Here is a 26455-nt window from a genome sequence, read left to right on the forward strand (position 1 = left end):
TACGAATGGGCCAAATCTCACCTGGGAAACGGAGAGTGACATGATGAGTCGCTACCCGTATTTGTTTGCTGATGTGTGATTCCGGGGACGGAATTATTCTAAGGGGGAGAGAATTGTAACGCCCGTGTTTCTAGGCTTGGCATTAATATTGACATAATAGTCTAGGTTAACCTTTGTAACTCATTTAGAAGAAATGAAAAGGAATTATGTGAATATTATGTGTTTTATGCTTAATTATTAGGGTTTAATTAATTAAGAATAAAAATGAGCGTCGAAAATAAATATTAGATAAAGCCGATATCTATTAAGAAAGTTGTAGTGGTCTTGACAAGGATTACAGATATATAAAGAATGCCGAAATCCGAGTTATAACGAAGAAGTTATGACATGTCGAAGTTTCGCGACAAAACCGGCACGGTGCCGAATGTCGTAAAAAGTGAGTTTTTGATAAACTACTTTTTAGCCTTAGTGATCTAAATGAAAGTCGTAGTGTTCATTAAACCGAGAGTATGTATAAAAAGAACACCCAAATCTGACTTCGTATGAGGAAGTTATGATTTTTCTAAGTTTCAGCTTAGCAGTAGACAGCTAAAAACTCGAATTTTAGATCGAGTGATTTTTAGCCGACACAACCTAAACGAGAATCGAAGGTCTCGTAAATAGTAGTACAACAGTAAAAAGACAGACGAAAACGGACGTCGGATGAAGAAGTTATGAAATTTTAACGGATTTCTTGTCCCGGTCTGTTAAAAATAATAATATAAAAATTAAATTCAAAATTAGCCAACGAAGTCTAAACGAAAGTTGTAGAGCGTAATTTTGCCTACGTGTGCATATAAAGAACGTCAAAAACGGAGCTCGTATGCGAAAGTTATGGATTTTAGAAGTTTTTGCACAAAAATCGAGAAAATCCCAAAATCCGAGAAATTTCGCATGGCCCAATTTCGGCCACGTCACCCGGAATCTCGCATGCATGCCACGTGCTCATTGCTGATTCGACCGAAGGGAGGTCCAACCGAAGCAGGCCGTGTGTCGCCCCGTGTTCCGATCTGCTGACGAGCCCGAAGTGGTCCAATAAGGATCCGACGCGTGTGCCTCGGTGGCGAGCCCTCGCATGCGAGACGTGTCCGACGCGTGTCTTCCTCCGGGTCCGAGCCACGTGCCTTCGCCTCCTGATGCCACCTGCCCTCGCTGCTGACTCCCTTCTCTCGACCGACTTCGGATCTCACCCTATAAATAGAAGGCTTGCGAGCCTTCCCGGGTAATTTTAGGAAATTGCCATTTTTCACCAAATTTTCAATATTTTCACTATTTCCACTTCCCCCAAAGCCCCGGGATTAATTCCAACGCCCGGAACACGCCCCGAAGTGCCCGAAGACACAAAAAATTTTATCTTTTCGGTTTCGAAGCCCGACCCTTGCAGAGCCCGGTTTCTCAATAAAACTCCCGGTTTTATTAGAAATGATCGTTTTAGGAAACGAAGTGCTGTCTGATTATCGTTAAATCAAGTGAGTGTGTAGTTACTTTCATCTTACACATAGATATGAAGTATTTTCTATAAAATACATGCTATGTGAATATATATTGTTTGTTTAATTGAGATGGATATTGAAGGAATGATTTATACAGGTTTTTAAACTGTATATGTATTTTTATCTACAAATATGTTGGGTAAAACATGGGTAGATGAATTAGATGATGTGTGATGAAATAAAAAGTGATGAGAGGTATCGATGTTTAAGATGATCTAGTTATCTAGCAGAGTATAAACAACGACCACAGACTATTTTAGATAGTCCAGTGGAACGTTAGCAGACTCGTAATCGGTAGGTATGTTTGAACTATATGTTCATAAGGTGTTCTCGAACTATATGTTCATTAGGTGTTTTTGAACTATGTGTTCATCCGATAGTTCTTCTTTTTGACACTATTACGTGTCGAGGTACGGGAGCGTACGGGAGTACTTTATTAGTATTTTCCCTATACTTTTTATTTTGAAGAGCTTTGGAGTCTTCGTTTGTTTTATGAAGTGATCGGACGAGCTTCATGAGTCAGGGTTTCCATTCTCGATGCCGGATAAGGTGAGTCTGGGGGTTACATACCTCACGATATTCAGACCACAGCCTAGGCATGAGTCAGCGTTTCCATTCTCGATGCCGGATAGGGTGAGTCTGGGGGTTACATACCTCACGATATTCAGACCACAGCCTAGGCATGAGTCAGCATTTCCATTCTCGATGCCGGATAAGGTGAGTCTGGGGGTTACATACCTCATGATATTCAGACCACATCCTAGGCAAAGTTCGATGATGGATAGGGTGCGTCTAGGGGTTACATACCTCACGATATTCAGACCACAGACTAGGCATTGATAACTACCCCAGACTTAATTGTCTTGTGGTTCTTTCTTTTACGAACGAAGGTTCATGGTTAAACTTATTCCATTCATTTGATGTCTTCTTCGATCCTCGTTTGCTGCTAGGGAATTTCCGAAGCAGTTTCGTTAGTTGGTTGTTCATATCGATCCTTTAGGCTAGATCTAGTAAGATCACTGTATAGGATCAGTATGTGGGGATCGACGTTTGTTAGTGCTTGTAGTATAAACCTTCGGTAGTGATGGACTTCGTGCCTATTCCTTAGGATGAATCCTTAGGAATGAGTGATAGTTGATTCTTAGTGTAAATCCTTAAGAAATAAATAAGATAATGGGGATTGGGTAATTGGGTTGATTGTTTTATGTTTAAGCATAATAAATTTATTTATTATGGGTTGAAAACCCTATATGCTCACCAGGCTCCCAAGCCTGACCCACTCAGTTTATTTGTATCACAGGTATCGATACGAAGTTGCTTTACACTGAGAGATTAAAAGAGAAGTAGATCACTAGTGTAAATGAATGTAAGTTTTGTTTATGCTTATGTTTTTGTATTGACGATGACATCCCAATGGTTTAAATGAATGAAATACATTTCTTCGGAAATTATTTGATAACATATTTATCATGTTTTTCTGGGAACAAATTCCGCAACACTTTTAATCAAATGATTACTCTGAAATTATTTTAAAAGCATAAATTAAACCGGTCTTTTCTGGCCGTGAATTTGGGGATGTCACATGTATCTTGATGGAATTGACACCTCTTGCACCAATCCTTAACGACAACACATTTACTAGTATATGCAACATCGGAGTAGCGAACATAGCAAACCGGGGGCGATGTTACAGGTGAGATTCGCGCATCATTTAGTGCATTGGGTCGTGCCGGTCACGTTAATAGTGAATGGGATACTTACCTTGGGGTGACTGATAAGAATATAGACCCATAAATAGGAAGTATTACAACAACAATTACAAAGATGATTAAGAAGAAAGTAGTTGTAAATGATGAATATGAAGATTTATATTATTTTATAATATTATAGTGACGAATGAAGTAATAAAAAGTAGTTACAAAGTTGATAAATGATGTGTAACTAAATGAACAAGCTATAAAGATGAATAATAATAATTGAGCTTAATTATGTTGGTTATGTGATGTTTGCGATGCCATGCTATGTGAGTGTATGAATGCATGTTTATATGATGTTTTGTTTGACCTATTTGGGATATGTGTATTCCATAACATTGTACTAATGATTAGCGCACTTAGCATTTGTTGACACTTGTTTCTTTGCTTGTTGTTTGCCTTGCATTGGTACAGGTAGCATAGTGTGAAGACCTGGCAAGGATGGGGTCTCTTGGGAAGTTACTTCTAGTATTATTTTAGTGATGATACCATTTAGACATTTCGTTTAGTTTTGATAACACTTGTTTTAAGAATTTTGTTTGTTTTGGTTTTTTAGATTTAATGTTGATGAATGATGTTTTTGGTAATAAAAGTAACATTGGTGATGTTTTCATAAATTTTGAAATAAAACTTCCGCTAACGTATTATGTAAATAAATGTTTAAAAAATAAAAAAAATTGGGTGAAAAATCATAGTGTTACATTTGGGATGTTACAAGTTGTTATCAAAGCCTTGGTTTGAGAGAATTCGATGAACATTCGTGTGAATCCAGACTCAAACTAAGGAATTGCAAAACTTTTAAAACAGTTTTCAAAAGTAAAACAGGAAGGATGTGATGTGTACGATCAGTCGGAGCAAGAAAGTATACCTCAAGTTACCACACTGTTATTTGATATGATGTTTATGACAGAACAATATGCTAGTGATATGCTAGGGTTCTTTAGGAATTTGCATGAGAGAATTGCCTGATGTATGATGCCTGATAGCCTAGTATTACTTCTTGTATGGAGTTGACATCATTACTGTAGTTGCTTAGTGTATGCATCATAGTTGTACATAACTTACATTTTATAGCCTGAGAATGTTTACTTTAGCCGTATTTCCAGTTCTTGTTTGATGAAGGGCTCAAGGTAGAATCAAGTATTCGACTGTATATATGATCCAGTGTTATGTATGATTAGCATACGCGAGTGTTGCAGTTTTGGGGGAAGTTTCATGGATGAGTATATATATGGGTAGCTGGACAAATGAGGAATGTTTAGCCATTCTCGAGAGAGTGAGAATAAGATGTATGCGTATCCTAGTTGTTGTGTTTGTATTGGGCGGTAGTGATGATCCTTGAGACAAATATGGGTAGGTGTGGAAGGTTGTATGGCCCCATACTACTGAAAGCACAGGACCCGTATACGTAGCAAGGAAGTCACAAACCCCAAGGGTTTAGTCTCGTCTCGTGATTGTAGTAATGTGTATTGTGGCTTTTCAGATGTGTTTTGGTTTAAATTCAGAATGGTGGAGACGAAAGGATCAGGATAATGGATGGGTGGCCAGGATAGGCCAGGTTTGACTGATGATCAGATTTGGGAGATCATCGCCGCTGAGGTAGGTGCTGCTGTCCGGAGGTCTTTGCCAGAGATGTTTGGGTCTATCAAGACCACTATGATTGAGCTCTTTGATGATCGTTATGCCTTTCTGAGGATGTTGTTGCTGCTTCTACGTGGCTGTTTCTACTGCGGGGATTCATGAGGAGAGAGTTTTTCAGTATCTGGACTTCGACAATATGAAGCCCCCAGTGTTCGATGGAGTTCGGGACCCGATTGTGGAGATAAGGTGGTTGTATGATGTGGAGGGGTGTTTCTTCACTTGCTCTTGCCCTGCTGACCAGAAGGTCAAGTGTGTCCTGAACCTTCTCCGGTCAGGGGCAAAGCATTGGTGGAGATTGGTGACTGGCTTGTACACTCCTGAGCAGATGGCTGCTGTGTCTTGGGAGTAGTTCTCTGAGATGTTTTTCATGAGGTGTGTTCCATTGGTGGAGAGGGAGAGGCTGGATCATGAGTATCTGGATCTGAGACAGGGGACTGAGACGGTGACTGAGATCACCAAGATGTTTACTGAGAGGGCTCTTTTCTGCCCTGAGTTTTCTGCTTCTGAGCATGATCAGATAACAAGGTACTTGAGCATGCTCAAGAAGGATATATGTCCGTTTGCGTCTGCCCAACGTTATGGTACTATTGCTGAGCTACAGGAGGCCATGAGGAGGCAGGATATTAAGATAGAGCTCCAGTCTAGGGAGCTGAGGCGGGCTCCTGTTCAATCTCAGCCTGCAGCGAAGTGGTTTAAGACCCGCTGATTCGAGATCTGGGGGACAGAGGGGCCGCACTTGTGGCAAGTGCGGGAAGGTTCATGATCGAGCTTCCCAATCTTCATCTGGATGCCACAAGTGTGGTAAGGAGGGGAATTATGCCAACGATTGTCGTCAACAGGTCCCAACACCGAGCACCCGAATATGTTATCACTGTGAGCAGGTTGGCCATGTGAAGGCCAACTGTCCTTTGCGTGATGCGAGGCCGATGCAGGCCCCAGTGTCGGCTACTCTGAGGATCACGTATGGACTCCAGGGTAGGGCAGAGCCAACGAGGGATCGAGGTTGTGCTTTCTAGCTTACGACAGAGGAGGCTAGGGCGGCGCCAGACGTCGTTACTGGTACATTCCATTTATTATTTCTCTATTATGTTATTTTATTTTATGCTTATGTTTGTGGTTCTGCTAGGTACCTTCTTAGTGAATTCCTTGCCTGCTATTGTGCTTTTTGAATCGGGTGTGATTCGGTCCTTTGTATCTCAGTCTTTTAGTAGGGGATTTGATATGACTCTTGAAGAGTTGGAGTGTCTGTTGCGGGTTTCTATGGCCAACGAACACATAATATCTGCATCAAGTGTTTATCAGGGACGTGTCTTGGAGATTTTTGGGGTTATCCGATTGATATGATTCCTATCCCCATGGGGGATGTATGCGTGATAATAGGGAAGGATTGACTGAGCAGGGTTGTGGCTATGATCTATTGCGAGGGTTAGCGAGTGGTAGTTCGAACCCCAAGTGGGGGAGAACCGGTTATCTATGGAGAGGATACTGTTGGATTAGGTGTCTAAGTTCATAACTATTTCTGGAATGTACTTGACCCGATTAGCATGGTCCATTTGGGTTGAATGGCATCATGCATTTGGATAGACTAAAATGAGAGAAATAACACTTAAGGTTTATTAATATATTATAAGTTCTAATATATTAATAGTATTATTTAGTTAGTATTGATCAGGAATTAATTTGGAATTAATTAAGTGATCAAAAGAAGACTAATTAAATATATGGGTTGATTGTGAAAATCATCCATACTTATATAGTGGGCTAGTGCTTCATGGATTATCAAGTTGGACTAAAACCCATAGGATGCTCCATGGTGGTTATGGAACCCATGGACCATGGAAATGAAAAGTCATGACAATTAGGGTTTACATGGTGTAACCCTAATTGTAACACACTATATAAGCTACATGTTATTCACTAAAATCGGCACTAAGCATACAAGTGAGGGCTAGCCGATTTCAAGAAGTGTATCATTTCTCTCTAAGTCATTCCAAGTGCATTTGGTGTTGTGTGAGACATTTGAGGCATCACACTTGAGGTGCTAGGCTCACAAGGTTTTAAAGGAATCCTAACTACTACAAGGTATGTATTTCCTACTAACTTTTATGTTGAAAAGTTCCCCATGTATGCTAGATAGGTTATGAACCTTGGAAATTTTTTTTTGCATGTATCATAGATAAAACATAGATCCAAGGTTTCTAGGGTTGCATGTACACCATAGGAGTGTTAGAATGCTCAAAACCCTTCAGTGGTATCAGAGCCTAGGCTTGTTTGTTTGATACTTGATGCAAAATTGTGAAAAAACTCAGTTTTTCTGCACTCTGAAGCATGAACTCGCCGAGTCCATGGGGGGACTCGACGAGTCCATGACCAAATTCATTCTACTCGACGAGTACGCTCTTGCACTCGACAAGTAGGAGCCCCTGAATGCAGATTTTCGAGTTTTGCTGCTGGAAATGGACTAGAAACATTACCCTAAATTGTTTTGGTGTTATAAAACTTGTTTTAGATGGTGTAATGGTTGTTCTAATCCATTTACAATGGCTAATATCAAAATTTCATGTTTATATGTGTTCATATGTTCTTGAAATTTTGATAGGAATATTCATGTTCTTATGAGTTCTTGATAGATCATAGGAATTACTTGTTTAATGTTTAATTCATGATCTTTATGTGTTTTAATGGAATCCATAATTTGTCCTCAAGTTATGGATTACCAAAAGTCATTCTTTGAAAGTCTATTATTAAACATATAGGTTACATAAAATGAAAAGTCACTCATTTTATTACATCATTAACTCATAAGTTATGAAAGATGAAAAGTTTTGAAAGTTACAAAACTTGCCCTCAAGTTTTGGAACATGTAAAGTCACTTTAAAAACTTTAGTTCCAACCCCTAGAATTTTAAAAGTTAAAATTCAAACCTTATACTTTATAATATTATAAGTTAATAATATATATATATATATATATATATATATATATATATATATATATATATATATATATAAGAACAAGTCGTTTTACCGTTATTAGGTCTCATTCACGAAGCCGGTCTATAAGGAGGGTATAAAGTTGTTGCCTATAAAATGGCAGCTTAATGGGTGTCCACTCTCACCCACCGCTTCCTTGACTGGTGGAGGGTCGTTAGCCGAACGGGTAGGACAAGGACTTATAATCTTCATTAAAAGTATAATGAAAAAAATAAAGTAACTAAACGTTTTTATAAATTCACAATCTTAGTTACTTTAGGAAAAATGTGAATAAGGTGCTAACCCATGAAATTACACTTTGCACTTTGATTAAGTCGTTAGTGGAGCGTGTGTGGTTAACCGGCACACTAACCTGGACTTAACAAGGTAGGCAAAGGGTAACTTAATATTTATCATAGTATCGATGGAGCGCGTGTGGTTAACCGACACATCGATTGAGGGGTAAATATTAAGGGTACCAAGTAATTTGCATGGTTACTTCACACCTTGTTTTGTGATCCTAGGCATCCCAGTCACAAAAGCAGAAAGGCACACTCGAGATTAAAACATGCCATTGAAAAGTTCAATGAATCTCAAAGAATCTAGGAGTTTCAGAAACCAATTAAAACCGAATTATTTATTTCTTTTTTCATGGTGGAAATTGGTGAATCGTCATTCACCTACCTTCAAATATTTTATAGCTTGCATTACGGCATCCCTCTTCTAAGTTATAAAATATTGTGTTGGGTCCTAGCCTTAATATTACATTTGGGTGTTTTATTAAGGACTATCTTTATATCTAATCTAAACTTGTCTTTCTTCTTTTCAGATGTCTTCCAACAATGTTGCTTCTGGCTCAAACCCTACTGGCTCCTTCTCTCTCATGAACCTTTGTGGGAGAGTCATCTTTGATGGATCCAACTTTATGGATTGGATCAGAAACATCAGAATGGTCACTCGGTATGAGGACAATGAATATGTCCTCGATAAGGAGCTTAAAGAACTCGAGCCGACTACTACTCCTGAGGAGGTCGCTGAATATCAGGCCCATGAAAGAGATGCTACCAAAGTGGCATGCATCATGTTGGTCACTATGACAGCCGAGCTCCAAAAGTCCTATCAGGACTACTATCCTTTTGAGATGCACCAGGATTTGATGGACCGCTACCATCAGAGTGCTCGTCAAGAGCGATATGAGATCATATCCTCCATGATAACAACCAGGATGAAGGATGGTGAACCCATCACGGGCCACATGCAGAAAATGCAAAGGTATGTGGAGCGTTTGTTGAAACTGAATGTGAACTTCCCAGAGGAGTTGGCAATAGATATCATTTTGCACTCCTTACCTTCGTGTTATGATCAATTCCGCATGACATACCACATGAACAAGGAGGAAATTACACTCAGCAAACTTCAATGACTTCTGAAGACTGCAGAAAATGGTCTTAAAGGTAAGTCGGTTGTTACTACTCCTACTCCTACCGCGGCCCCTGTCTTGGCAATCGGACAAGGCAAAGGAAAGAAGAGGAAGCGCCCTTTGAAGGGTACCAAGGGAAATTCCCTTGATGGCTCCTCTTCAAGTGGAACCAAGAAAGGTTTCGTCACTCCTTATGTTAACCCTAAAGAGGCTGAATGCTTCTATTGTCAGGAAAAGTCGCATTGGAAGCGAAACTGCCCAAAGTACCAGCAAGATGGTAAGGATGGGAAAGTAAAACCCAACCATGCAGGTATTTACACTATATTGCCTAATAACTCACCCTATTCTAACTCTTGGGTCCTTGATACCGGTTGTGGTATTCATATTTGTTCTGATTTGCAGGGACTAAGAAGAAGTGAGAATGTGGAGCATGGACAGGTAAACTTGATCATGGGGAATAGGAAAGCTTCACCTATCACCAAGATTGGAGTTTATTCTTTGTTGCTAAGTAGTGGGTTTACATTAGATTTGAATAAATGTTGTTACTTGCCTGAAATGAAAAGAAATATTATTTCATTTTATGCTTTGTACAAACAAGGTTTTACCTTTTCATTTGATAATGATAGTGGTGGTATTTATGTTTTCTTTAATAATGTTCTTTATTTTAAAGCATTACCTTGTGATGGTGTGTATGAAGCTGTGTTGGTTGTAGACAATCTAGGAAATAATGTGTTGTGTATTGATTCTTCTAATATTAACTTGGATAAAGCATCATTATGTCATTGCCGTCTTGGACATGTAAGCACGAAACGCATAGGCCAACTCCAAAAGGATGGAGTCTTGGAGTCATTTGATCTAAAGTCAGATGATAGTTGTGAATCATGCTTACTTGGGAAAATGACAAAGTCACCCTTCACTGGTACATGTGCTAGGGGTGAAGGTTTGTTGGATCTTGTACACACTGGTACACACTGATCTTGTACACACTGATATGTCTACTTAATCAAGCATAAGTCAGAGACTTTTGAAAGGTTTAAAGAGTTTAAACAGGAAGTAGAGAATCAATTGGGAAGGAACATTAAGATGCATCGATCCGATCGAGGTGGTGAGTATCTTAGTACAGAGTTCCTTGACTATCTTAAGGAATGTGGGATTATCTCACAATTGACACCTCCCAGGACACCGCAGTTGAATGGTGTGGCTGAGAGGCGCAATCGAACCTTGTTGGATATGGTTCGTTTCATGATGATTCGAGCTTCGCTACCAATCTCATTCTGGGGGTATGCCTTAGAGACTGCCGCCCATATCCTTAATCTAGTCCCTACAAAGAAGGTTGCCAAAATACCTCATGAGATGTGGACCGGAAAAGTTCCCAATCTAGACCACATCAAGATTTGGGGTTGCGAGGCTTTTGTGAGGCGTGAGTCTCACGATAAGCTCGAACCCCGAAGTGAGAGGTGTATTTTCATCGGCTACCCACATAGATCATTTGGTTACCTCTTCTACAGACCCAGTGATAATGTGGTCTTTGTGGCAAGGAGAGGAGTCTTTCGAGAGAGAGAATTTATAAGCCAAGGAAACAGTGGGAGGCAAATTGACCTTGAAGAAATTCAAGAGTCAAGTGGTGAAGGAACCTCAAACCCTAGCAATCAAGCTGTGGAGGAAATTCCTGTTGATCCGACAGAAGAGTGTATACCTCTGAGGCGTTCCACAAGAGTTAGGAATGCACCTGAGCATTACTATGGTTTCCATATTACTGCGGAAGGTGATACACTTATCAGTGATAACACACTGGTAAGTCTGGATGAACCTAACAGCTACACGGAAGCCATGGCAGGCCCTGAGGCTGCTAAATGGAAAGAGGCTATGGACAGCGAGATACAATCCATGTATGACAATCAAGTTTGGAACTTGGTTGACAATGTACCAGGTCGTACGACAGTTGGGTGCAAGTGGATCTTCAAGAAGAAGACCGACATGGATGGTAATGTACACACTTATAAGGCACGACTGGTTGCAAAGGGCTTTTCTCAAACTCCAGGAGTTGATTATGATGAGACCTTTTCACCAGTAGCCAAGATTAAGTCTATTAGAGTTATGCTAGTCATTGCTGCATTTCATGACTATGAAATATGGCAAATCGATGTCAAAACCGCTTTCCTTAATGGAAAGTTGGCTGAGGATGTTTACATGAGTCAGTCAGAGGGTTTTGTCAGTGCATAGTACCCTAATAGATTGTGTAAGCTTGAGAAATCCATTTATGGATTAAAGCAAGCACCTCGCAGATGGAATCTTTGCTTCGATGAGAAGGTCAAAGAGTTTGGCTTTTCGAGGAGTGAAGATGAATCTTGTGTATATGTCAAGGCTATTGGGAGTATAGTCAGTTTTTTGGTACGGTATGTGGATGACATACTACTCATAGGAAATGACATCCCAACTCTGCAGGAAGTTAAGTCCTGGCTTGGGAAGTGTTTCGCTATGAAGGACCTTGGAGAAGCTTCCTATATTCTAGGGATAGGGATTCTGAGAGACAGGAGTAAAAGAATAATTGGACTTAGTCAGATTACCTACTTGGAAAAGGTGCTGAATAGATTCAGCATGCAAAATTCCAAGAAAGAAGAGTTACCGATCCAGAGTAACGCCAGACTGAGTAAGACTCAGAGCCCGAGTACAAAGACTGAGATAGATGAGATGAGTCGAGTACCTTATGCTTCCGCTGTAGGCTCGATCATGTATGCTATGACTTGTACTCGTCCTGATGTGGCGTTTGCATTGAGCATGGTCAGCAGATATCAGGGGAACCCTCGCAAGGCTCACTGGACTGCGGTAAAGAACATTCTCAAGTACCTGCGGAGGACTAAGGACTGGGTTCTTACCCTTGGTGGGAGTGATGACTTGAGAGTAGAAGGGTATAGTGATGCTAGTTTCCAGACTGATAGGGATAATTTCCGCTATCAGTCAGGCTGGGTCTTTACCTTAAACGGAGGAGCAATTTCTTGGAAAAGTTCCAAACAGGAGACAGTGGCTGATTCAACTTGCGAATCAGTGTATATAGCGGCAAGCGAGGCAGCAAATGAGGCTATAAGGCTAAAGAACTTCATTGGAGACCTTGAGGTTGTACCACCTATAAAGGAGCCCATAGAGATTTTCTGTGATAGTGAAAGGGCAGTTGCCTTAGCCAAGGAACTAAGGGATCACGGGAGATCCTGTCACACCCCCAAACCAAGGATGGCGGAAACGTCCGGGGGTGGAGGACTTCATGTATAGTATCACAACAACGAGTATAATAGTGCTCAAAGTAAATACAACCATCATAAATATAATTGAAAAGGTTACACCATAGTATATGTTTACATGTTTCAAAATCAATTACATTATGATGACAAAACGAACTGTTTGACGATTTAACGTCCCATCCTCAAAATGCTGTTGGTTTCCTGTTTCACTGATTTCCTGAGAATACAAGTAGTTTTGAAAAGTGTCAACAATTAAGTTGGTGAGTTCGTAAGAGTTTTGTTTGAGGAAAAATCCATTTTCCTTGTAAAAGCGATAGAGTATGATTCCAGAAAATCCAATATTTTCTTTGTTAAGTGTGAAATGAATGCTCCTATGCTATGCGATAATGAACCCTAGAAAGACCCGTAGATTCCTTCTATAATCACCCAATGTATATAAGTTATATAAAATTTAAGTTAAATAAACCGTCGAATATAGTGGGTTTGCCCTAGGTCCACAACCAAACAAGGAACGGGAAGTAAGGCGGGCCCACCAATTCTAAGTCGATTGTGACTAGATTCTTATATAACTCTAGCATATACACTTAGCAATTATAGCTGAAGTCTAACAATTCTAGATGAAATGTAGTTTTAATAGAAATATGTTTCCAAAGAAAATCCAATATTTTCCTTATAAAAGTTATGTAGTCTTAAATGTCAAGACCGAAATGTACAAGTATTTTTCCATACTTAAAGTAATTCATGCAAGATTAAATCGACATAAACTCGTTTAATTTAGAAGTAAAACCCGTAAATCTTATGTTTTGTTAATACCCCATGTGAGTTATTATAACCATGCTATGACTCAGTCGGCCTCGTAATACGACGTTCTTCAGGCGTCGTAAGTTAAATGACACTTGTCACCCCAGACATGCCGGTCTAGCTGTTGCATGTAGCTCAGGTGTGGGTTTGTCAGACCCAATATAGATCTATACACAACTATCACGCTCTCCCTACAAGAGACTCTGATTACAATTTATAGGACTTTTGATTTCGTTACTTTGGAAGTAACGTGAAGCGAATGTCTCACGAATATATTCATTAGCAGATTTACGTGAACTGAACTGAAAACCCCTTTTTGTATAAACCCGGTACTTTGTATTCGCACCCCGTTTATATGAACTGAAAACCTTTGGTAAATGAGTTTGAAATGTAAATGAAACATAAACTATACCTATTATAGTTTAACATAATTGTTTATAATGTATATGAAACATAAACTATACTTATTAAAGTTTATCATAAGTGTTTGTAATGTATACTAAACATAAACTATACCTATTATAGTTTATCCAAAACGTTTGTAATGTAAAAGAAACCTTTTCTATGTAAGTCGAATTTATAGCAAAAATATAACTATGTTTATCATGCCTTGTCTTGTACTATTGGAAATGATGGAGGATTCTTACAAATCAGTGAGTATTTTCTGTTATATAATTATACCACAACTAGAAACACATGTAAAATATGAAATCCTCAAAGATTAACACTTTGCTCAACATATTACAAAGTGTGATGAAAGTTATAAGTTGTTAACTTGTTTCTAACATTTCTACACTATTTTGGAAAAATCACAGAGAAATCATACGAAGTCAAAAACTGAATCCGTAAACTCTGAGAGTTTAGAAAATGTGTCTAGTTTATTCATAATTTTTATTATGATTTTTAGAATTCTTTAACTTGTGTGAAAACGTTCATATTCACAGATTGGTCCGAATTCGTTTCTGAAATGAAAGGCAGTTTTGTAAAAATCACCATAAATTATAGAAAAATCGTATGGAGATGTGCAAGTAGTCATTTTAAAGGTAGAAATCCGAACTATTTCCACCTTGTACAGTTTTGAAAACTAAAAAGTTTAAGATGTTCAAAACAGTCCGCGAATGGAACTAAATTTTCTTGATGAAAGCTGGAGTTTGAGTTTAAGTTATATTATGATGTTTTAACTTGTATTCCCCCCCCCCCCCCTAAAACTTGAAGAAAACATAAAAATTAGGGGTATGAACTCACCTTGAGTGATTTCAGTAGATGGATGATGATGAAAAGAAGTGTTCAACTCAAGAACACTTAGAAGATGCTTGAAGATTCGAAGATCTAACAACAAATATGACGATATTTGTGTAAGGAACTCATGATTTGAGTGAAGAAGTGTAAGGAAATCAAGTGTGGGAAAAGATTTACTTACCAAAGGTGTGTGAAGAGCTCAAGATCAGCCTTGAATCTCGAATTCTTGGTGAGAGGAAGTGAGAGAGAATGGGTTTTGCTTTTTGGTGAAAAGTGAGTGAAATGGGAGGAGAGATAAAGATACTTCTAGCCTTTGATCAAGATTATGGCTGGAAATGAGTGTAAAAAGGACAATGATTGACTAGGTATGAGTGAATAGTGACTGGGAATGGTCATGGAGTGGGTATGGGAGGTAACTTGTGTCCTTGCCCAAAGGATAAGTCAACACTCCACCTAAATATCTCACCCACTAGATTTTATTCTTAAATAAAGATTTCCCTAAAAATGTGCTTAATTTACGAATATATGGGGTCTTATGTGTCTAAATATAAGTTTGGGTGAAAATCCCACGTTGAAATAATTAAAAACGGACTTAAAACGGAGTCGTGGTCGAAAACCGGGTGGAAAAGGGCTTCCTGCGAAGCTTCTCGGATTGGGCCGGAGGTTCGGTCCTTAGCAGCTTGGACACGAAGGCGAAATAGGTGAAATGGGCCGAAGGCGAAGGCAGGAAGCGAAGGCGAAGTTCGGTCCATTAGGGTTCGGGTCAGAAGCTTCGGGTTCGGTTCAGAGGGTTCGGTTCTTCAGCAGTTCGGTCCAACAAGCTCGGTTCGGTTCTTCATGGTTTCGGTCCCTAAGGTTTTAGTTCTAATGGGCTTCGGTCCTCAGAGGTTCACCTCTAAGAGGTTCGGCCCTAAGAGGGTTCGGCCCTATTTGGCTGATTTTCGCATAAACTCCCCGTTTTGCGCAGTTTTTCACCAAGTTAAGTGTCGAGATGCCCCAAATGATTATAAAAAGTTAAAAGAGATTGTGAGAGAGATTTGGGAGAGATTCCACATACTTGGAGAGATTTCTCATACTTAGAGAGATTTGGGAGAGATTTCACATACTTAGAGAAATTTGGGAGAGATTTCACATTCTTGGAGAGATTTCTCATACTTAGAGAGATTTGGGAGAGATTTCACATACTTGGAGAGATTTCTCATACTTAGAGAGATTTGGGAGAGATTTGACATACTTGGAGAGATTTCTCATACTTAGAGAGATTTGGGAGAGATTTCACATACTTGGAAAGATTTTTCATACTTAGAGAGATTTGGGAGAGATTTCACATACTTGGAGAGATTTCTCATACTTAGAGAGATTTGGGAGAGATTTCACATTCTTGGAGAGATTTTAAATAGAGAGAGATAGAGTGAAAAAGGTTGAGAGAGATTTCGTTTGCGACCTTTTTGAGTGTTTGGCTTCGTAACGCAAGGTTTGTACATCCCGTTAAGTCTCGTTATGAATGTTATATGCCCCCGAGGGGTATGGAATAATGTTTTATCGAGTAGTTTCATCACTTGCCCTGATTAGGGTTTAGAATTTCCGAACACGTGAAAACTCTAAGTGATACTTTGTATTAAGATTGCGAGTTGTACAATAAGAACAATAATGGAAACCCTAATATACAAGGGTTAGATGAGTGGACCAGTTTGACTCGTTGACTTTAGTTGACTTTGACTTGACCGAAAATTGACGGTTGTCACATCATCCCCCCGTTAGAAAGAATTTCGTCCCGAAATTAGCACTTTGACCGGGACTTCGAGAGTTGGGGAAAGATGTGGGTACTTTTTGTAGTACAAGAAATTGATATGGCGGGGACCAATCCGCCTGATGTTAAATAACGACCTTGGAATTTCTTATTGTAACTTGAGTTGAGTTGATTTAGAAGGAGTTATTGTTTTTGAATGATAGTGTATTCTATGTGTTCCTTTATGCTCCCCGTTTTATCCTTGTTGTTACCATTACGAATATTCCAGGTTGTAGTTAGTGAGTACTAGTATTACGAATGCTTCAACAATTTGTGACGAAATTTGCATTATAAGTCCTACCAGATCTTTTATAATTGCTTGGTGTAAACTAATCGTATATCATTAAGATTGCAAGGGCATTCGGATGAGTGACCTCGCCTTAAGCCCACAACCAAACAAGGAACAGGAAATGAGGCGGAATCACACATTCTAAGTCCATAGAACCTAAATGATATATGACCATAATGTTTACACTAGCCATCAATAGATTCACTAGTAAAAACCCTGCGTTTTTATATAGGAGATAAGACTTATTCGTGTTTTGCCGTGTTCTCGAGATTTATGGTTGATATACTTTAATCGATGATAGAAACACGTACTGATATTTACGGGCGGTTCCGGGGTGGTCTCTCCTGCAGTGATCGTAAGCACACTTCCACCATCACCGACATTCCTTGCTCTTGGGCAGTCCCTTTTAAAGTGTCCCATTTCGCCGCACTCGTAACAGGCTGAGCTTACTCCAGTGCCAGGGACCTGGTTGATGGGTTGTGCCGGTGCCTTACAGAAATGGACAGTGTGCCCCTTCCTGTTGCAATTTTTGCAATGCCCCTCCCGGCAAACCCTAGTGTGATGGAAGTTACACTTGTTGCATTCCGGAAGGGTTCCAGCGTATCAATTTATGGGTGCTGGCGTGGCGAGGGTTGTGGCAGCATGAACAGCAACGATCTGTTGCTTCTTAGTGAAGTCCTGGGCTGGTTGGTCCTTCTTGTTGTCCCAGAACTTCCTTTTGTTGTTTCCTCCTCTTGCTTGATCAGGGGTGGTTGTCGCAGTGTCATGGCTGGCACGATGGTCTATGAGTTGTTGTGCCAATTCCTTGGCACTGTCAAAGGTAGTTGGTCTTGATGCCAACACGCTATCTTGAATTTGGGGGGACAATCCCCAGAGGTATCGCTCCAACTTTTTGTCTTCCGGGGTGACCATAGCGGGACAAAGGAGTGCTAGATCACATAATCGGACGGTATAGGTTGCAAGGTCAGAGCCTGTCATTTTGAGGTTCCACAGTTCTTGCTCTAGCTTTTGCACCTCGCCCCTTGGGCAATACTCTTTCAGCATCTTTGCCTTCAAGTCCTCCCAGCTTATCGAGTTAGCCATTGTAAGCGTCAGTGACTTAACGTGGCCGTTCCACCAAGTAAGGGCCCGGCCGGAGAAAGTGCGAGCTGCGAATTTGACTTTGTTCTCTTCGGGGCATGCACAGATCTCAAAGACAGATTCGGTCTTCTCGAACCACTGCATCAAATCGATGAGTCCCCCGCTACCATTGAACGAATCGGGTTTACCATTGGTGAAGTCCTTAAAGGAGCATTCTCTAGAACGCCCTTGGCTAACTCCTTGAGTGGAGTTATTAGTACCGCTCCCTGTCCGCCCTGCATCATCAGTGCTGATTTGGGACATAGCAGCTGCAACCGCGGCCGTGACCACAGGTTGGAACATAACATGATCATATTGGTGAGGTGGCGGTGGTGGATTTGTTTGCGTTCCGCTAGTGCGTCTAGCAGAACTACGAGGCGGCATCTTTCTGTTATAGAATTTCAAAGACGAAATGAGTATAAGTCTTTTAGTAATGGTTATTAGTCGGGCGTCGTAAAACTAGGTTATTAGCTTTCAAGTATAGTATTTCCCGATTTTCCGAATGTGGCAAACAATTTATAGCAGAGGTTTATATAAATAAACTCATGAATTTAGTAGAAATGACTCAAATGTAATCTTGTGATTTGTTCCATGCCTGATCCACTCCTAAGATCACCCAATGTATACCAATTGTGTGTAATTAAAGTTTAATAGGCCGTTGAACTTAATGAGTCTACCCTAAGTCCACAACCAAACAAGGAACATGACCTAAGGCGGACTTACCATTTCTAAGCCGATCGTCTCTTAATTATACATAATCTTGAGGTATACATTAAGTAATCTTAGAGTTACCATAAGCAAATCGTTTGTAATACCAGGTTATGAAATATGTGGTAAACTCCCAATGAAATAAAATGCATGCCAATTTTATTGATATACTCTAGTTCATAGAGTTCAGAAAAGTTTGACCTTATATTAGGTCTATATTTCGTTAATGTAAGGAAAAACTTTGACGGTGACACGACCCCTCGAATAGCGTAGTCTCTAAATTTGAAGGGTCGAATTTATGTATATAATGGGGCAGTGTTCAAACGCACGCCAGGAGTTTGAGTCTGTAATGGTATGTCAGTAGTGTACACACTACTCGTGGCTGGTGATGTTCCGTGGGCCATAGAATGAAGACATGAAAGTTTGCATTGCCCTAAACCTTGCCCTGGCTTCTACCATTTGATGTTCTGTTTTTACCACGCGTTTTCTCTAACGTTGTTTGACGTTCCCGATATTCTCTAATCTCGGCTAGAGTTGTGGTCACTTCCCTCTGAAGGCTTTGATGTGGTTTCTGATCTGTTCATGGCCTCCATCCAGGTGACGAAGGCGAATTGTGGTGATCTTGGTGGTAGCGCCAACCTCCATGATTTCGGCTGACCGTTGCTCGTGTTTGTACGCTCAAGTGAGTTGTCACACCCCAAAACCGGAACGGCGGAAACCTTCGGGGGTGGAGGACGTCATGTTTAGTATCACAAGATATGCATTATAGTAAGCAAGTAATGAACAGAAATTTCATTAGAAAGAAAGTGTTTACAATGCGTGTGTTCACAAAACATAGAATTCATAAGCAAATAACAAAACAAGACTTGAAGCTATTATGCTCCATCTTCTGAATTCCCAGCACGAGTACCTGTCTATTAGTCTCCTGAGAATACAAGTTATTTGAAAGAGTTGATCAGCAATTAAGCTGGTGAGTTCATAAGATTTTAGTGATGTAAGTAAGTTGTAAAATGTTGTAGTAAAATGTAGTTAAAAATGTATTTGAAAGATGTAGTAAGTTGTAAGTTCTGTTTAGAAAAGTTCGCCTGTTCCCCTAGAAAATCCTATATTTCCTACTTTAATGAAAGATAAGTAAAAATGACTCTACAATCCCTTCTATGAGTACTAAATGGATAAAAGTTATATAAGACTCAGAGTAAACAAACAATCGATTGTGCGCATCTGTCCTAAGGCGGAAAGCACACATCCCATTGTTTGTTTGATCATTGTGGTATATAACCCTGGTGTATTCACTTGTTACTCATGGAGTTAATTGTAATGGTTCCTTTATATTTAATGAAAAGATTCTTTAAGAAAACCCTTATTTCTTATAATAAAATGGTGACCACAGTGATTACTTCTATAATCACTTAGTTTATACTGGATATATATGATCTAATATCGGATAGAAAGTTAATTGGGTGAATCTGCCCTAAGCCCACAACCAAACAAGGAACAGGAAGTAAGGCGGGAAGCACACATCCAACTACCTATTGGGTATTAATTATATATAACCATGATGTATAAACTAAAGTATTATAGAGTTAAGCACCTAAGGTCCTTTAAGTTTATACTGGTTTAATAAAATGGATTAAACCCTTTACTGATAAGTTTCTAGTTTTGTATACCAAAAGTTCTGATTTGGAAAGTATGTTTTATACTAGAAAACTGTGCATTGACTCTGTGTCCTATGACGTGACCCATACTTGGTACCCTTATGATGACTTAATGTATACTGAGCATATATATATCTAGAATCGAATAGAAAATAGTTTGGGTGAATTCGTTCCAAGCCCACAACCAAACAAGGAACAGGAAATGAAGTGGAGAGCACACATCCTATTACTTGTCGGATCCTATTGATATATATATATATATATATATATATATATATATATATATATATATATATATATATATATATCCTTTGATGTATACATTAAGGAATCATAAGGTTAGCATTATGGTACTCTCTACTAAACGTAGCCTTCTACCAAGGCATCTAATGTTATCTATGTTTGTTTCTTGCATGAGTTGTGTAATTTCCCAAGTGAGACTATCATTAACCAAAAATATAGTTTTTACATTACTATTTATTGTGAGAAGATCACAATGAATGAAATGGGGAAATAATAAAGTACTGTAGTGTTGTATTATAGTAACTACTGCTGTACTTTCTACCTTAAATCAATTGTTATTTAAGGCATAATGTGATATGATTGCACCATACTATCGACTAATAACACGAAGATGAAAGACGTCGGAAGAAATGACATTTGGCACCCGTAGAGTTGCAAATCCCACTGTAGCGAACAGCAAGGTGTAGGATAGTCAATCCAGTATATGTTTATACCCAAATTCACGCTCTCCCTCTAGGAGATTTTCAGCTACAAATCGAGCCATGACAGGTGATGCCATGCCTCGAAACAGTGATTCACATTTATGTTATAGTATACTTGTATATGTAATGTATGTACTAGCTGTATTGTATGTTCTCTCTGTCTAGTATGTAGTATGTTCTGTTTGTTTCTCATCATAGTATGCTTTGACTCATGTATGAACTAACTCTTTGTATGCTTCATTGTACTAGAAGTAATGAATAGTATCTTCCTAAACTATACCTATTATAGTTTACTAATGTTTTACTTGAACTGTTATTGAAAAAACTCATTTATCTGCTAAGTTATGCTTGTACTTTAAAAACGGAGTTTTTGTAAAACTATAAAGTAACATAACTTTAAAACAGTTTTTGAAATGTTTTGATCACTTATAAAAGACATAAGCAATCTTTTGAAAGATGTTTATAACAAACAATCACACAATTATCATTGTGTTCAACTTGTATTCCCCCCCCCCCTTAAAAGCATTTAAAACAGTTAAAAGATTCATTACGGGGTATGAACTCTCCTGATGTGGGTGATTCAACGAATACGCGTGCAAGGATGAGAAGTTACACGAATGAAGTCCCGAGACACAATAAGTCCTAAATGACATATATTGGCATGAATATAGTGTTTATAAGCAACTATATTAAAGGAAACACCTTCCGGGACTAGGAAACACTTTGACCAAGTGTTGGAATCACATGTGATTCACCAAAGGAAAGTGGAATGGTACTACCATGAGTTTACTACCATGGGTTTACTACCATGGGTTTACGGCCAAAGGGAGTTTACGGCCGTAAACTCATGGTCAAACATGCATAAGTGTTTGTTTGAAGGCTAGGGAAGTTTGAGGGACCATTGCTCTACACAAGGATGAGAAAGACCATCATAATGGAGTCTTTTGATGAGTTTACGGCCCAAAGGAGTTTATAGCAGTAAACTCATGGTCATTATGCATTTGAGAGTAGTTTAAGGTCCTATTTCCATCAAGGAAGGGTTCTAGGTCACAAGCTTTGCATCTAGGAGGGTTTATGGCCAAAATGGCACCCTTATAGGGGTTTACGGCCATGGGAGATGGCTTGGCCGTAAACTCCTTTTGGTCTTGTGTTTTTGATGTTTTCAAGGCTCTAAGCATGAGTCCTAACTAGATATCAAGTGTAGGGAAGAGTACTTACGATATAGAGGCTTGAAATGGTTGATTTTGGCCAAGAACACTAGTGTGTGTTCTTGGTGTTCTTGGTGTTTCTTGAAGATCTAAGAAAAGATGATTTCTATGGATGAAATCAATGGATGAAGCTAGTTAAGAAGGTGTATCAACTAATCAAAGGATAGAATACTTACATATGTGAAGATCTTGGATGAAAAGTTGGAAGATACTTGAGAGGATTTGAAGAAAATCGGCCAAGGAAAGAAAGAATGAGAAAAATGGCCAAGTTTTATATATGTAGAGGTGAGTTTACGGCCCCCTTGAGTTTACGGCCATAAACGCTTGGTAACTTGGCCGTAAACTCCTCTTCATGGAGTTTAAGGCTTGTATGCTATACTGTGGTTCTAGCATGTACTTCCTAACACTTATTCCTTGAGTGTATTAGGCTTAAAACTCCTTAGAATGACCTTTAACCAGGCTAGAACTCATCACCAATGAGTCTGACACTCAGTTGAGTTGACTGACTGAGCTTTTAAAACAAAAATTTTTCCGGGTTGTCACATCATCCCCCCGTTAGATGGAATTTCGTCCCGAAATTAGCTTTATTAGCAGTACTACTGGGGTTGCGCTCCTCTGATTGGCAGAATACCTACTCGTAGACCTGGCAACTTTGCCCTGGTGTTCATGATAGGATTCATACTTGGTCCATCTATCATTACCTCGTGTATACAAGTCGTATATAATTAGGATTAGTAAGACGGTCGGATGTGCGACTCTGCCCCAGGTCCACAACTAAACAAGGAACAGGAAATAGGGCGGAAACACACATACTAAATCTGTGTAATCATAATCATATACCACCCTTGCATATACCCTGAATAGTGATAGGTGGGATGTATTCGTCCTTAGCCTCTGTGCTTGAACTTGGTCTGCTGGACGAGTAGTATTTCGTGACGGTCTGCGGACCTCTGACGACAAGGCTTCGGAGGACAAAGTATTCTTCGCATGAGTACTTCGGGGTTTAGAATATGAAAGATAAAACTGAGGTTTAGGTCGGACTATCGATACAAATGACGAAGGTTTCGAGAACTTGACGATCAAGGCGATAGAAACATATGAACTTAGTATGGTGAGGACCACGCCAACTCATGACGAAAGATAGGAACAGACTCTTTACTGAACAAAGTCTGGCCGATTTGAAAGAAATGTATGTTATACGATGATGTATCCCTAGTGTATTCGACAATGTACTCTTTGTAAATGTTCCAGTGTTTCTGTTTTCCCCTTGATGTTAACACTCCTACATATCGTACCGCTATGTGCGCATACATACAAATGAAAGTGCTTTGATAACTGGTGATGATACTTTATATCATGATCTTCCTTGGTACCACTACGATCGCCTGTCATATACAAGTTATGGATAATTAAGATGAATAAGACAGTCGACTGAGTAACTCTGCCTCAAATCCTCAACCAAATAAGGAACAGGGATTAAGGCGGAATCACTCACTCTAAGCCTGCAGCCTCTTAGTTATTCACAACCATGATGTATATGCTACGCCATCATAGCTTCTCTAAACGGATCTTTTAGTTCTCTTGAATACTGTGATCTATTTCAATATGTGAGTTATTATAATTACTTTTTAAGTGTTTTCCCCAAGTTTTAATCTTATATAAATATTAATTAATTAAATTTTAAAGTAATTACCATTTCGAAAAAAAAAACGTACCACTGCTCGCTGACGACTCCGGGGTAGATTCTTCGGCGGTGATCATCAGAACTCGTCCATCAGCTCCTGAGTTCTTTGCTATCGGACAGTCCCTCTCATTGTGTCCAGACTCACCACAGCCATAACAGGCTTGGTTTTCTTCAGCTCCGGGGACTTGGGAGATCGATTGAGCCGGTGCCATGCAAAAACGGATTGTATGTCCCTTTCTGTGGCAGTTCAGACACTGCATTTCCCGGCATACTCCGGTGTGGTGATAGTTGCACTTTCCACACTTCGGGAGGGTTCCAGCATATCGACTGGCAGGTGCTGGAGCAGCATGCGTTGTAGCGACGTACATAGTACTCGCTTGTTTCTCTTGCGGGGTGTCCTGTGTTGTTCGCTTCTTCTTCCTCTTGTTCCCCGACTTCTGATTATAGTCCTTTCCCTTTGATGGCTCGAGAATGAGGACTCCTACACCATGGCGGACTCCATGGTCAATGAGTCGTTGGGCCAGGCGTTTGGCACTATCGAATGTGGCTGGGTTAGAAGACAACACATCTCCTTGGGTCGGAGCAGTCAGACCCTAAATGTATCGTTCTATCTTCTTTCTCTCCGGCGTAACCATCCCGGGGCATAGTGCTGCCAGGTCGCTAAACCTGTCAGTGTAGGACACTATGTCTGAGCCGACCATCTTGAGCTTCCATAGTTCTTGTTCCAGTTTTTGTACTTCGCCCCTTGCGCAGTACTCTTCCAGCATTAACTCTTTTAGGTTTTCCCAACCTCTTGAGTTAGCCACTGATAGGGTCAGTGACTTAACATGGTTGTTCCACCATGTCAGGGCTCTGTTGGAGAAGGTGCAGGCAGCAAACTTCACTTTTCTCCCTTCTGGGCACGAACATATTTCGAAGACCGAATCTGTTTTCTCGAACCATCGCATCAGAGCGATGACTCCACCATTTCCATTAAAGGAAAGGGGTTTGCAGTTGGTGAAGTCCTTGTAGGAGCACTCTCTTGAGCGCACAGGGACCTCACCTTGAGTAGAATGAACAGGTGTTCCACCTCCGTAGGAACTGGTAGGATGATATTGAGCCATGGCTGTTGCCACAGCCGCAGCTACTGCAGCATTTAGAGTTGCCGTATCGATTTGTGGAGGAGGCATCTTTGCTAAAAGAGTACAAAGATGAGATGGGAATAAGTCTATAGCAGTGGAGATAAGCCAAAAGCTGAAAGACAAGGTTATCCTAGTTCTGAGTGTATCTGATCCTGACTTCCACAGGGTTTTGGAAACAATTCATAAAAAGTGTATACTACATAAACTTTATGAATTAGAAATGGCTATCCTCGAATGAATATCTGTTACCTGAATAACTGTTACCAGCTGCATGTAAGAAAATAATCCTAACACATAATGTGAGCAGTGTCTCCACTCGCTCATTAAGTTAACCAAGATTATTATTTATTAGTGTGACTCATAAGACGTTTTGGTTACTTCGGTTGATCCTTCTTTGAAAGCTCCTCATGAACTTGCTCTCGTTTCCTCCTGACTCTTATGTTGTCTACTATGAGGAAGTGGTTACATCTATCTGGGTTTGTAGTGCGAGAATGGACGTGACTAAAGAATCTATGAGATTTAAGGTAACTTTATGGGGTGATCCTTACAGAGTCCTCCCATAATTGCACAAGGTATACAAGTTGTATATAATTCAAGATTAAATAGACCTTCGAATAAGTGATCCTACTTCAAAACCACAACCATAAGAGGAATGGGTAGTGAAGCGTAGATCACAAATTCTAAGTCCATAAGATCTCAATTATATAAAACTTTAAGAGTATACATTGCAAGATTATAGACCTATCCGTAAGGGTCTTTTAAGTTATCACATAAGTTGTTTACATGGCCTAAAATACTCCTATAGTACTTTAATGTAATGTAATTGATCTAGAATTCTCTTGACTGGTGTTTAGGTAAGTTTTAAGACTGTTGCAACACCACATCACTCCCAAACACATGTTGGTCACATCTCGAATGAATATAGTTGATCAGGCTATATTGATCCTAGCTATGATTACATAACTGTTTAAGTTTGACGACAGTGCTCAACCTTTAAATACTTTAGTTCTGTTCTTCTTGTGATACTTGGTCTACATGTATAAGCAAGTAGGTATATTTTTATAACTTATCGTTATACTCTTAAAATATATCATTATCCAGAGCACTTAAGCCCCATTGTATTTATAGTTGTATATCTTTTATCGGTTGATATACTTAGTTCACTATAAACAATGCTCTGATACCAATCTGTCACACCCCAAAACCAGAACGGCGGAAACGTTCGGGGGTGGAGGACGTCATGTTTAGTATCACAAGATATGCATTATAGTAAGCAAGTAATGAACAGCCATTTCATTAGAAAGAAAGTGTTTACAATGCGTGTGTTCACAAAACATAGAATTCATAAGCAAATAACAACACAAGACTTGAAGCTATTATGCTCCATCTTCTGAATTCCCAGCACGAGTACCTGTCTATTAGTCTCCTGAGAATACAAGTTATTTGAAAGAGTTGATCAGCAATTAAGCTGGTGAGTTCATAAGATTTTAGTGATGTAAGTAAGTTGTAAAATGTTGTTGTAAAATGTAGTTAAAAATGTATTTGAAAGATGTAGTAAGTTG

This window comes from Lactuca virosa, chromosome 6 (assembly GCF_052849685.1).
Source record: "Lactuca virosa cultivar CGN04683 chromosome 6, Lactuca_virosa_CGN04683_v6, whole genome shotgun sequence".
NCBI classification, from domain to species: Eukaryota; Viridiplantae; Streptophyta; class Magnoliopsida; order Asterales; family Asteraceae; genus Lactuca; species Lactuca virosa.